Source organism: Hypanus sabinus, chromosome 26 (assembly GCF_030144855.1).
Source record: "Hypanus sabinus isolate sHypSab1 chromosome 26, sHypSab1.hap1, whole genome shotgun sequence".
NCBI lineage: Eukaryota > Metazoa > Chordata > Chondrichthyes > Myliobatiformes > Dasyatidae > Hypanus > Hypanus sabinus.
The window spans coordinates 29,622,443-29,635,409 of NC_082731.1; the positions used below are offsets into that span (position 1 = coordinate 29,622,443).

The 12,967-nt window shown below is 42.6% G+C and overlaps 1 long non-coding RNA gene across 2 annotated transcripts in view; it reads right to left on the minus strand.

Moving 5' to 3' along the window:
• Positions 1-12,967, minus strand: part of LOC132381364 (uncharacterized) — a 122,447-nt gene that overhangs the window by 69,301 nt on the left and 40,179 nt on the right. The gene's annotated exons all lie outside the window — the stretch shown is intronic.

Consider the following 12,967-nt stretch of genomic DNA (forward strand, 5'->3'; position numbering starts at 1 on the left):
CAATGTTTTTCCATAGAGCGTCATATGATGGGTTGCACCAACATATCACAGCTCTCATCTGTGCTGCAAAATAATAATCTCTAAGAGAAGTAGGCCCCATCCCCCCTTTTCCTTTGCTAATTGCAAAGTTTTGAGACAAACTCTAGGCCTTTTACCCTGCCAAATATACCTTGATAACATCTTGTTCCATTCGTTGAATTGATTTTGATTAATCTCTATTGATAGAGTCTGATAGAGATATAACAGTCTGGGCAGTATATTCATTTTAATAGACTCAATCCTTGAACTGAGACTGAAAAAAGGAATCAGGTTCCATCTTGCCATATCTTCCTTAATTTTTTATATAAAGGCTGATAACTACATTCTGATAATTTTGCCAAATCATTTGGCATAATGATGCCCAAATATTTGAAAGACTCTATTTACCATGCCCAAGGATACCTACTTTCAATTTCTCTTGGTGGGCTACAGTAATATGAAAGTAATTGGGTTTTATCTATGTTGATCTTGTATCCTGATAATTGACCATATTGTTCAAAGGATTGCATCAATTTAGGTAAAGAGAATGTCGGTTGCCCTAGATAGATCAAAATGTCATCTGCATAACAAGCCAATTTATGCTCTGTCCCTTTAATAGTAATTTCCCTGATATCTTCATTTTTTCTGATGTATTGAGCTAATGGTTCCAGATATAATACAAAGAGTAGCAGTGACCGTGCACAACCCTGTCTCGTGCCCCTTTCTAGGGTAAGACTATTTGATAAATCCATTGATTTTTATCCTAGCAGTGGGTTGTTATATAGTTTCTGTATAGTTTTAATAATTGTGTCTTGGAAACCAAATCTATGTAAAACTCTGTAAAGAAAATTCCAATTAACTGAATCAAATGCCTCTTCAGCAGCCATGCTTAGATTTTATTTTTTTGTATATGATCCATAATGTGAAGTGTCCTTTGTATATTGTCTTGTGTTTGGCGTTGTCACATAAAACCTGTCTGATCGTTACATATCAGCATGGGTAGAAACTCCTCTAATCATTTGGCCATGATGGAGGTAAATAATCTATAATCTACATTAGGAATGGATATTGGTCTAAATGACCCGCATTCCATTTTAGCCTTGCTTTCTTTCGGTATAGCTGAGATTATCGCTTCCTTCCAACTGGGTGGTATTTGTAACTTTTTTAGAGCCCAGTTCAATGTGGGGAGTAAAACAGGAATTAACTCATTTTTAAATTCTTTGTACCACTCTGCCATAAACCCATCTCATATCCTGGTGACTTGCTTAATTTAAGCCTACTAATTGCAGCTTTTAATTCAACTTCAGTTATGTCAGCAGTGATCGTTCTATTTTGTTCTTCACTTAAAGTGGGTAACTCTAGAGAATTCAAGAATGTGTCAATTTGGGTTATGCTTCCCCCTGGAACTTTGGAATATAGAGTTTTGTAAAACACTTCAAAAGCTTCTTGAATTTCACTTAGCTTATCTTTTTTATCATTTTTGTTCTTGGGTCCCTAATTCTATGAATTGTATTTTCTGCTATCTTTTTTTTCAGTCATCACACCAGTATTTTCATAGACTTTGATCCACTTTCATAATGTCTTTTTTTTTAGAAACGTTAAATTTTTCCTGATTTCTTGCATAGCCAAACTACTAATTTCATTCCTAGCATTTTTAATTTCCCCTAATGTATCCTGTGTCAAATTCAATTTTTTTCTTTATTTCCTTCAGCCTATTTTGTAATTCCTCTAATGTCTTATTCCTTATGTTTTTCTTATATGAAGATATCACTATAATTTTCCTTCTTAAGACAGCCTTCAGAGTATCCCATAGAATGGGAAGTGAAACCTCTCCATTATCATTAAATTCTAAGTACAGAACAATTTCTTTTTTAATTTGTTCCTTAAAGTATGGATCATTGAGTAGATTTGAATTTAGTTTCCAAATAGTATTCTTTGGTTGTAGGTCAAAATCAACAGATAAATATATAGGTGCATGGTCACTTACATCTATTGTCCCAATTCCACAGGTGTTTATTTTGTCTTTACCTTTTCCAAATGTTATGAAATAGTCTATTCTTGTATATACAGAATGGGGAGCAGAATAATGAGTGTAATCCCTTCTGTTGGGGAAAAGGTCTCTCCGTATATCAATGAAACCAACATCCTCAGAAAGTGTATTAACTTTCTTATGTAAGGATTTTTTTTCATAGGTTTTTCTATTGGAAGAATCTAAGTTTGGTTGTAATTGTAAATTTAAGTCTCCCTCACATATCAGGAGACCTTCTGTTTCTGCTACCATAATATCAGTAATTTTCTGAAAGAAACCAATATCACTTCCCTGGGGTGCATATATATTCAATAGAGTAACTGAATTTCTGTCGATATTCCCCCTTACCAGAATATATCTGCCCTCTTTATCTCCCATTTCGAATACTTTTTCAAAATTTAGCTTACTTGAGATAAGAATAGCTACTCCTCTCCTATGTAGTGATTTTTGTGAGGAGAAAATCAAATTAGTGAAGCCCATTCTCTTCAGCTTTCTATGCTCATTATCACTTAAATGAGTTTCCCGTGTTACGTCCGTAGCCCCCTCCTCTGTGAGAATCGCAAGGTCACTGTTGGGTTGGGTCAAGGGGCCCAGGAAATGGGAAAAGAGACATGCAAACTGGCTCATTTCCCCAGCGATGTAAAGCTACGGGACATGGCCATTGTCTCTTGGAGACCAATTTGTGGATTGAGCTACTATACTACGTGAACGTCCACAGGCAAAGTGGGCTGGTTGAGGGAGAGAGTGCACACCCCCAACCTGATTGACATCTACGACCCTGCGAGTCAGGATAAAAGAGGGTCTGTAGGAACAGTCCCTCAGACGCACCAGAAGAAACGTTAAGCGACCACGTAACAGCAGGAAGTCATCAGAAGGAGGCCACGTGCGTTCGATTCTGTAGCTGGAATTGGTGGCTGGAACCACAGAAAACAGCTTTTAGCTAACAACGGGGAAGCCCGCTCCCCTGACTCAACAGATTGGCATCATCAAAGACCTGGGGCAAGTTTAAACCGCATCGCTTTTAAACCCAACAACGCTACAGCTTGAGCGAACTGATAGTGACTGTTATCTTTCCATCGGACAATACATTATCCCCAAGACAACGATAGAGCTATTTATCAGTTATTATTATACCCGCGCTTTAGATTTAGTATTGACGACGTATATTATCTGTATGTTTGCATTAATCTTATTTTTGTTCCCTTTATCAATAAAGACTTTTAAAAATAGTACCATCAGACTTCAACGGAGCTCTCTATCTTTGCTGGTAAGTGATCCAGTTACGGGATTTCATAACAAAGTTGGGGTTCTCGTCTCGGGATTTGACACCAAATTGGTGGGCCAGTGAATCGGGCTTGTAAGTCCAAAACTTGGATCTAGTTACGCGGGTAGCCAGACGGGAAACCAGCAAAGATGGACGTGGGTGAATTTATAGAAAACCCAAATCTGGATGCGCTGGAGGCGGCCTCCAAATCGGGCTTGATAAAATTGGCGAAGGTGTTAAATCTCGCAGGGGTGAGGTTGTCAATGAAAAAGCGGGATGTGCGAAGGGCAATAACTCAGTATTATATTGGGAAGAATGGGTTTACAGATGAGGTATTGGAAAATATCCCTGAAGAGGTACCAGCTAGTGGGATGGCTCAGTTAGAGTTGGAGAAATTAAAGTTGGAACATGCACTTCAGTTAAAGCAGCTGGAGGCAGCCGAGAGAGAGAGAGAGAGAGAGAGAGAGAGGGAAAGGGCTGAGAGAGAGAAAGAGAGGGAGCATGCGCTCCAGCTGAAGGAGTTAGAGGAGAAACGAGAGTATGAAATTCAGTTAAAACAGCTGGAAGCAGCTGAGAAAGAGAAACAGAGGAAACATGACTTGGAGATGGAGAAGTTACGGCAGGAGCCACGAGTTCTGGGGTCAGACCGAGAGGAGCAGTTCAATGTTAGTCGAGAGTTGAGGTTAGTACCTCCATTCGAGGAGAAGGATGTTGATAGTTATTTCTTGCTTTTTGAAAAGGTGGCAGTGAATCAGAAGTGGCCCAGAGGTCAGTGGGTGGCGCTGTTACAAAGTGTGTTAAAGGGGAAGGCACAGCGGGCATATACGGCGTTGGCCATGGAAGAGGGAGAGGAGGAGAGTTATGACAAAGTAAAGGCGGCCATTCTCCAGAGTTATGAGCTAGTACCTGAGGCATATAGACAAAAGTTTAGAAATTTCAAGAAAGGGTGGAATCAGACGTATACCGAGTTTGCCTATGAGAAGGGGGTGCTCTTGGACCAGTGGGGCACCGCAGAGAGAGTGGAAGAGGATTATGGGCATCTCAGGGAGTTAATTCTGATTGAGGAATTTAAAGGTTGTGTTTCGGAGGATATCCGGATGTATTTGAATGAGAAGCCGCATAAGTCCATCTCGGAATTTGCTAGGTTCACAGATGAATATGCCCTAACCCACAAGACAAAGTTTTCCTCGAATAAAAGTTCCCAGAGAGACCAGGGGAATGATCGAGAAAGTCCACCGGCTGAGGCAGCGGTCCCGCTGGAAGCTAGTGGTAAGGTTGAGGGGGAAAGGCCAGGCGGCTAGAGATTTCTGGGCTTGACCTGTTTTAATTGTGGAGGGGGGGGGCATATTGCATCTCGGTGCTTGGCTCTGAGGAAAGAGACAGGAAAAGGGAAAGCAGCAGTCCCTATCGGATGTGCCGTGGTAATCAGTAAATCGACAAGAGAGCCCCAGGTAGACAGAGTACGAGAAGGGTCTGAGACTTGCCTGTCAGACGGAACCGTGTCTGTGAGGGAGGGGAACACACCAGTTCCCGTACGGATCTGGAGAGACACGGGGGCTGAGCTGTCGTTGATCAGCAGTAAGGTACTAGAGTTTGGTCGCAAGACGAGGATGGTAGCTGTGAAGGGAATAAGTAAAGGAACAGAAATGGTGCCCTTACATAAGGTCATTATGGACTGTGAGCTGGTATCTGGACCAGTTGAAATAGGGGTGCGATCAGAATTCCCAAGAACTGACGCGGATGTCCTTCTCGGTAACAATTTAGCAGGTGGTAAGGTTTGGTCGGCAATGTTGCCGACCCGCCAACCAGCAAGTGCGGTGGTCCCGCCCCTAGATTCCAAGATCTATCCCACATGCACGATCACTCGCAGCCTGCCGAGAGAGGCAGCTAAGAAAGAGCAATTTAAATCTGGCCAGTTTTGATTTGGCCGAGACGTTTCTACCGACCCTGTACCATGAGGGTTTAGAGGGTGGTAAAACGAAGAGTAGTAAAGTGTAAGAGGGTAAGGGAGTGGAGGTAGACCTTCCCTTAGTGAGGAGAAAGCCCCTAGAGGCAGGAAATAAAGATGAGGAACCGATAGAGCGGTTAAGAGGTCCAGAGTTGGACAGGGATGATCTGTCTGGTTTGGCAGAACTGTTTGAAGAAGTTGAAAATTCTAAAGGTGTTCCCGATAATGAAATGAGGGCAGCCCCAGATGAAAAGGGTGCCCTTGCCTTGCAGAAGTCTGCTGGGTTGGCAGATGAGGTTGTTTCAGCCTGTGGGGTTGAGTTTACTCCAGAAGGGAGTTGCTCAGAGAGTACCTGGGAGCATCGGGAAAATGTAGAATTTGAAAAGGGTATGGGTATTGAAAGCCTGGAAGAGTCCAATATCTCGTGTCAGTGTGTCCAAGATGGGATGCACGTGGTACTGAACCGAGTAACGGAGCTCAGAAAAAGTCTGAGGTATTTGATTCAGTGGAACGAGACGGCCGTCCTTGTGGGTCAGATAGACTTGGTTCAGTGAAGAAAGGGTTAACCTTGGTAATAGTGGGAAGTGAGAGTTCCCAGGTGTTTGTGCTCGAAGGTGTGTCGAAAGTTAATGCGGAGCTCAAAAACTGGGGAGATATATATTTTCATTGAAGGAAACGGGAAATCAGTCGTTCCCAAATCGAATGAAGAAATTTTACACCCTGCCGATCGCCTACCGATTCAGCTGGAAGGTGACGGGGCCCCCCACGCTATTGTTATTCCAGAATGTGGTGTGAAAAGGCAGAATTTGAAATGCTGCTTGAGCAAAGCGGTCGAACGAGAAACACATAGCCTGAAGGGTCCTGACGAGAGGGCTAGCAACTTGAGTAAAATTAAGGATTTGGGTGGAAATTCGGGAAATGGGCTAAGTTTGGAACACATTGTTGATAAAATAACTCCTATGGATGGAGCGGACGAAAGCCTATTTCGCCAGGGTGCGCCAACTCCCCACGTGGGAAGTACCCGGAAAAGAGGCGACGGTTAATGGGGACGCCATTTTTAAATAGCAAAGCCAGTTGTACGGGATTTTGACACAGCCTGTGAATAATAAAGACAACCCACTTTGAAGCCTGTTTGTTCAGTCTGAAAACGACCGAAAGATTTGTAGTTCCATAAACTTTTGTAGATGCACGGAAGCTAAGATCACACCTCCTTAGAGTTGTTGCTGAAGGAAAGAAATAAAAATAGGCGGTTATTAAATTGAAGTCTGATGCTACAAGACTTTAGTATGGTACACGATGTTAAGATATTGGAGAAAGTGACACTGTAATTGTTAACTGTTTAGATACTGAATTGAATGTATCACTGTGTTACTCTGTAGAAAAAAAACTTTGGTGTTGTGTTAGATTCTAACACCCTGTAAGACTCTGTATTAATTATTTTTTCCAATGGTAAAAAATGCGCTGAAGAAAGGGGGTGTAACATCCGTAGCCCCCTCCTTTGTGAGAATCACAAGATCACTGTTGGGTTGGATCAAGGGGCCCAGGAAATGGGAAAAGAGATGTGCAGGCTGGCTTGTTTCCCCGGCGATGTAAAGCTACAGGACATGGCCATTGTCTCTTGGAGACCAATCTGTGGATTGAGCTACTATACTACGTGAACGTCCTCAGGCAAAGTGGGCTGGTTGAGGGAGAGAGTGCACACCCCCAACCTGACTGACATCTACGACCCTGTGAGTCAGGATAAAAGAGGGTCTGTAGGAACAGTCCCTCAGACGCACCAGAAGAAACGTTAAGCGACCACGTAACAGCAGGAAGTCATCTGAAGGAGGCCACGTGCATTCAGTTCCATTGCTGGAATTGGTGGCTGGAACCACGGAAAATGGATTTTAGCTAACGACGGGGAAGCCCGCTCCCCTGACTCAACAGATTGGCATCATAAAAGACCTGGAGCAAGTTTAAACCGCATCGCTTTTAAACCCAACAACGCTGCAGCTTGAGCAAACTGATAGTGACTGTTATCTTTCCATCGGACAATACATTATCCCCTAGACAACAATAGAGCTATTTCTTATCGGTTATTATTAAACCCGCGCTTTAGATTTAGTATTGATGACGTATATTATCTGTATGTTTGCATTAATCTTATTTTTGTGCCCTTTATCAATAAATACTTTTAAAAATAGTACCATCAGACTTCAACGGACCTCTCTATCTTTGCTGGTAAGTGATCTAGTTACGGGATTTCATAACACCTGTAAATATACTACATGGGCTTGTTCATTTCTCATTTTGGATAAAATTCTATAACATTTGATTGGATTTAATAGCCCATTGAAATTAAAAGAAATGAATTTTACTTTGTCCTTAACCATCTGTATTTATCCATCAATGTATCCTTGAAATTAGCAGAATAAAACTTAATCAATCTTCTCCCTGAACAAGTAAGAAATAAGAAACGCAAAGAATAACAAAACTGGCAATGGACATGTGATTCCAAGGCTGAGGTCTCCAGTAGACTAGAGCTAGAGGAAATGCCCAGCTGTGGGGGATAACCCCTCCTACTTGTGAGTTGAGGGCCCCCTTTGCAGTATTCATAAAAGTCAGTGAACAAATCCATTACACATTAAATATTTCCCTGTGTACTCCTATATATATATATATATATATACATACACACACATTTATATATTACATACATACACATATATGCACACACACATATATATATATATATATATATTCTCATTTTGGTGGGGGAAAAAAGAGTAAGTGAGCAAATAAAGAATAACAACTAAGTAATATAAAATCCACATTATAATAAGTATTTCTCGAGATAGGTAAATCACCATCTACTTTTGCTTCCGTTTAGCTTCTCAACATTTTTAAAGTTAGTCAAACCTTATGGTTCTTTTGGAGGGGATGAGGGCTGTCTTTGGAAAACTCTCACTCTCTTCCTGATATACTTCTTTTGGCCTCCTCCCGTCTCCTGTCTTCTCGATTCTCACACTATTTCCCAAGCGGAGTGGGATAATTCCTCTGCCAGGCTTTCCCTCGGTTTGATCATGCTGACGGGCAACCCTCTGGCCTTCATGTCTGTAGTCACCTTTTCCACTGTCTGGTACAACTGCATTTCTTCTTCATAAAACACTCAAAGTTGAGCAGGGTATGGAGTTTGAAATCTAATCTTTCTTTGCTTTAATATTCGCTTTACTTCAGAGTATTCCTTACATTTCTGTGTGACCGCGGGGGGGGGGGGGGGTAATCTTGGTCGAAATATATTAATTTATCGTCTAAAAGCACCCTCTTCTTATGCTAGGCCCTTCATAGAATCTCCGCCTTGGTATTGTAACGAAGGAATTTTATTATTATTGGGCGTGACTTATCTGATCTATCTTGGGTAGGCTTCGGGATTAGCGCACGATGGGTTCTCTCAATTTCCAGCTCCATAGTCGAGAGAAGCTCCAGCGCATTCCGCAGCTACTTTCCGACGAACTCCGTCATTGACAAGCCCTCATCTCCTTCCGGAACGTTGTATATTCTGATATTATTCTGCCATGATCTTCCCTCCAGATCAAGCAGTTTACCTTCTTGGTGATTTAATATTTTTATCAACTTACTCAGTATCCGTTCCACATTTTGAATGTGATTTTCCACCTTCTCAATGTGAGACTCTGCCACTGCTATTTTTTGATTGACATTGGTGAGCTCTAACTTAATATCATGTAACGGCTCCTTTATATCTTTCTGGAACACCCTTATCTCCTTCAAAATTTCGATCATATTGGCTGCTTCGCCTCAATGAGGCCCAGCGTCCGCCTCACTAGCACGCCGTCAGGTAGGAGAGCCACTCGCTACACTCCTCTCGGCTGCAGGCTCTGCAGTGTCGCTTTTTTTAAAATTTTCATTCATTTTCCCTATTCTTGCCCCTCTTTTCAGTTCAAATATTTTTCGAAAAATACTACATTTGATGGATTAACAGGGCTTAATACGTGTTTTTCCAGAGGAGCTAGTGACTTAAGCTGCCATTCTCGATGATGAATTCACCGGAAAACATGTCAACTCTTTCTAATGATTTAATATCATTTCTTACCATTAAAGCCACGCCACCCCTCTACCTAACTGTCTATCCTTCCAATACACCGTGTATCCTTGGACATTCAGCTCCCAGAGACATGCATCTTTTAGCCATGTCTCAGTGATGGCCGCAATATCATACCTGCCAATCTGTAACTGTACAACAAGATCATCCACCTTATTCCTTATGCTGCGTGCATTTAAGTATAACACCTTAAGTCCAGTATTTGGTATGTTTTGCATTGATTGCACTGCAACTCATCCCAATGGCTGCAAATTTGCTCCATCACCTGCCTGTCCTTCCTGACACCCTTACTGCTAACTACCTTAGATCTATTTCTGATTTCCCTCTCTTCCACTTCATCATTCCAGTTCCCATCCCCCTGCCAAATTAGTTTAAACCCTCCCTTACAGCTCTATTAAACCTACCCGCCAGCATATTGGTCCCCCTAGGATTCAAGTGTAACCTGTCCTTTCTGTACAGGTCACACCTGTACCAAAACAGGTCCCAATGATCCAGGAACTTGAATCCCTGCCCCCACTCCAATTGCTCAGCCACGCATTTATCCTCCACCTCATTTCATTCCTACTCGCACTGTCGCGTGGCACAGGCAGTAATCCCGAGATTACTACCTTTGCGGTCCTTCTTCTCAACTGCCTTCCTAACTCCCTGTACTCTCCTTTCAGGACCTCTTCCCTTTTCCTACCTATGTCATCGGTACCTACATGTACCACCACCTCTGGCTCCTCACCCTCCCACATCAGGGTATCTTGGATGTGAGCAGAAACATCCCGGACCCTGGCACCAGGGAGGCAAACTACCATCCAGGTCTCCTGATCGCGTCCACAGAAATGCCTATCTGACCCCCTAACTATCGAGTTCCCTATTACTTGGCTGGTTATTCTGATGTTAGTGGTTGGGAAGATTTTGGAGTTGATTGTTAAGGTTATAGTTTCCGGGTACTTGGAGGCACATCGTGAAGTAGGCCACAGTCAGCATGGTTTTCTCAAGGAAACCCTTGTCTGAGAAATTTGTCGAAATTTTTTGAAGACTTACCAAGCAGAGTTGAATCAGTGGACATTGTGTACTTGGATTTTCAAAAAAGCATTTGACAAGGTGCTGCACACGAGGTTACATCACAAGTTAAGAGCCCATGGTATTACAAGGAAAACACTAGCGTGGATACAGTGGCACGAGGCAAGGAATGGGAAAAAAGGGAACCTTTTCTGGTTGGCTGCCGATGACTTGGATGATGGTAATGTTGGCTTTGTTGCAATGTTTGTGTATGAATCAAGATGGGTGGAAGGGCAGGTAGTTTTGGGGAAGTAGAGAGGCTACAGAAGGACTAAGACAGATTGGGAGAGTGGGCAATGAAGCAGCAGATGGAATACAATGTTCGGAATTGTATGGCCATGCACTTTGGTAGAAGAAATAAAAGGACAGGCTGTTTCCTGAATGGATAGAAAATTCAAAAATCTCAAGTGCAAAGGAACTTGGGAGCCCTTGTGCGGGATTTCCCTAAAGGTTAGTTTGCAGGTTGAGTCGCTGGTGAGGGAGGCAAATGTGATGTCAGCATTCATTCCAAGAGGACTACAAGATAAAAGCAAGGATGTAATGTTGAGGCTTTAGAAAGCACTGGTGAGGCCCAACTTGGAGTACTGTGAGCACTTTTGGTCTCCTTATCTGAGAAACAATGTGCTGACATTGGGGAGAGTTCAAAGGAGATCTACAAAAATGATTCTGTGATCAAAAGGCTTGTCGTACAGAGAACATTTCATGTACTCACTGAAATTCAGAAGAATGAGGGGTGACCCTATTGAATGTTGAAAAGCCTTGATAAGAATGGATGTGGAGAGGATGGTGGGAGAGTCCAAGACTGAAGGACAGAATAGAAGGGACTCCTTTTAGAATGGAGATGACGATGATTTTTTTTCAGCAGGGTGTAGAGAGTCTGTGGAATTTGCTACCACAGGCAGCTGTGGAGGCCAAGTCTGGACATATTCAAGGCGGAGGCTAATTTTTCTTGATTAATCAATGCATGAAGGGATACAGGTAGCAGACAGGAGATTGGGGCTAAGAGGGAAAATGGATCAGTTGTGATGAAATGGCGAAACAGACGATGGGCCAAATGGCCTCATTCTGCTCCTATATCTTATGGTCTTAACGGAGGAGTTCTGAGGGTTAAGAGCTATTTCAAAAAACTGGGGTTGATTAGGATTAGTCAACAAGGCTCTGTTTCTGGGAGAACATGTCTCATGAATTTCCTCTGTTTAGTCCCTGCTCCACCTTCCATAAAATCATGAGGTTTCTCTCTTTCTGTTCCCATTTGTTCATTCCTCATCTACTAGGTCATGGTAGTTTAGTGAGAATGGCTCCTGGGGCAGTGTCTTGCACTCTATGTGGGATGTGGGAAGTCTGGGAGATCTCCAGTCTCCTAGATGAACGTATCTACACCAGGTGCACCAAGTTGCAGCAACTGAGAGAACGTATTAAGGAACTGGAGCTACAGATCGATGACCTTCAACTCATACAGGAGAATGAGGAGTTGAGAAACAGGAGCTAGAGGGAGGTAGTTACCCCAGGATTGCAGGAGACAGGTAACTGGGTGACTGTCAGGAGAAGGAGGGGAAATGGACAGCCAGTCCAGAGAACACCTGTGGCTGTTCCACTCAATAATACATATTTAACTTTAGATACTACTGAGGGGCTGACTTAACAGTGGGGAGGAAGAGTGACTGGGTCTCTTTCACTGAGTTTGGTGATGTTGCTCAGAAGAGGAGAAGAGGAATGCAGTGTTGATAGGAGATCCCTTAGTCAGAGAAACAGATAGTCAGAGGGCACGATTGAATGTCCCAGGATGCAACAGTCTGGACTGCTAAGACTGTTTGGTATCAGGAGGACTGTGACTGAAACAGTCACTACTCCAATCCCATTGATTCATTGGTCAACATCTAGAATCAGAATCAGAATAAGGTTTATTATCACCAGCATGTGTCATGAAATTTGTTAAATTAGCAGCAGCATTTCAATGTAATATATAATATAGAACCATAGAACATTACAGCACAGAAACAGGCCTTTTAGCCCTTCTTGGCTGTGCTGAACCATTTTTCTGCCTAGTCCCACTGACCTGCACCTGGACCATATCCCTCCATACACCTCTCGTCCATGTACCTGTCCAAGTTTCTCTTAAATGTTAAAATGGAGCATGCATTTACCACTTCATCTGGCAGCTAACTCCACACACTCACCACTCTCTGTGTGAAGAAGCTCCAGGCCCCCCTTGTTCCCTTTAAACTTTTCCCCCTTCACCCTTAACCCATATCTTCTGGGGTTTTTTCTCCCCTAACCTCTGTGGAAAAAGCCTGCTTGCATTCACTCTATCTATACCCGTCATAATTTTATATAGCTCTATCAAGTCTCCCCTCATTCTTCTACGCTCCAGGGAATAAAGTCCTTACCTATTCAAACTTTCTCTGTAACTCAGTTTCTCAAGTCCCGGCAATATCCTTGTAAACCTTCTCTGCACTCTTTCAACCTTATTAGTATCCTTCCTGTAATTTGGTGACAAAAATTGCACACAATGCTCCAAATTCGGCCTCACCAATGCTTTATACAACCTCACCATAACAT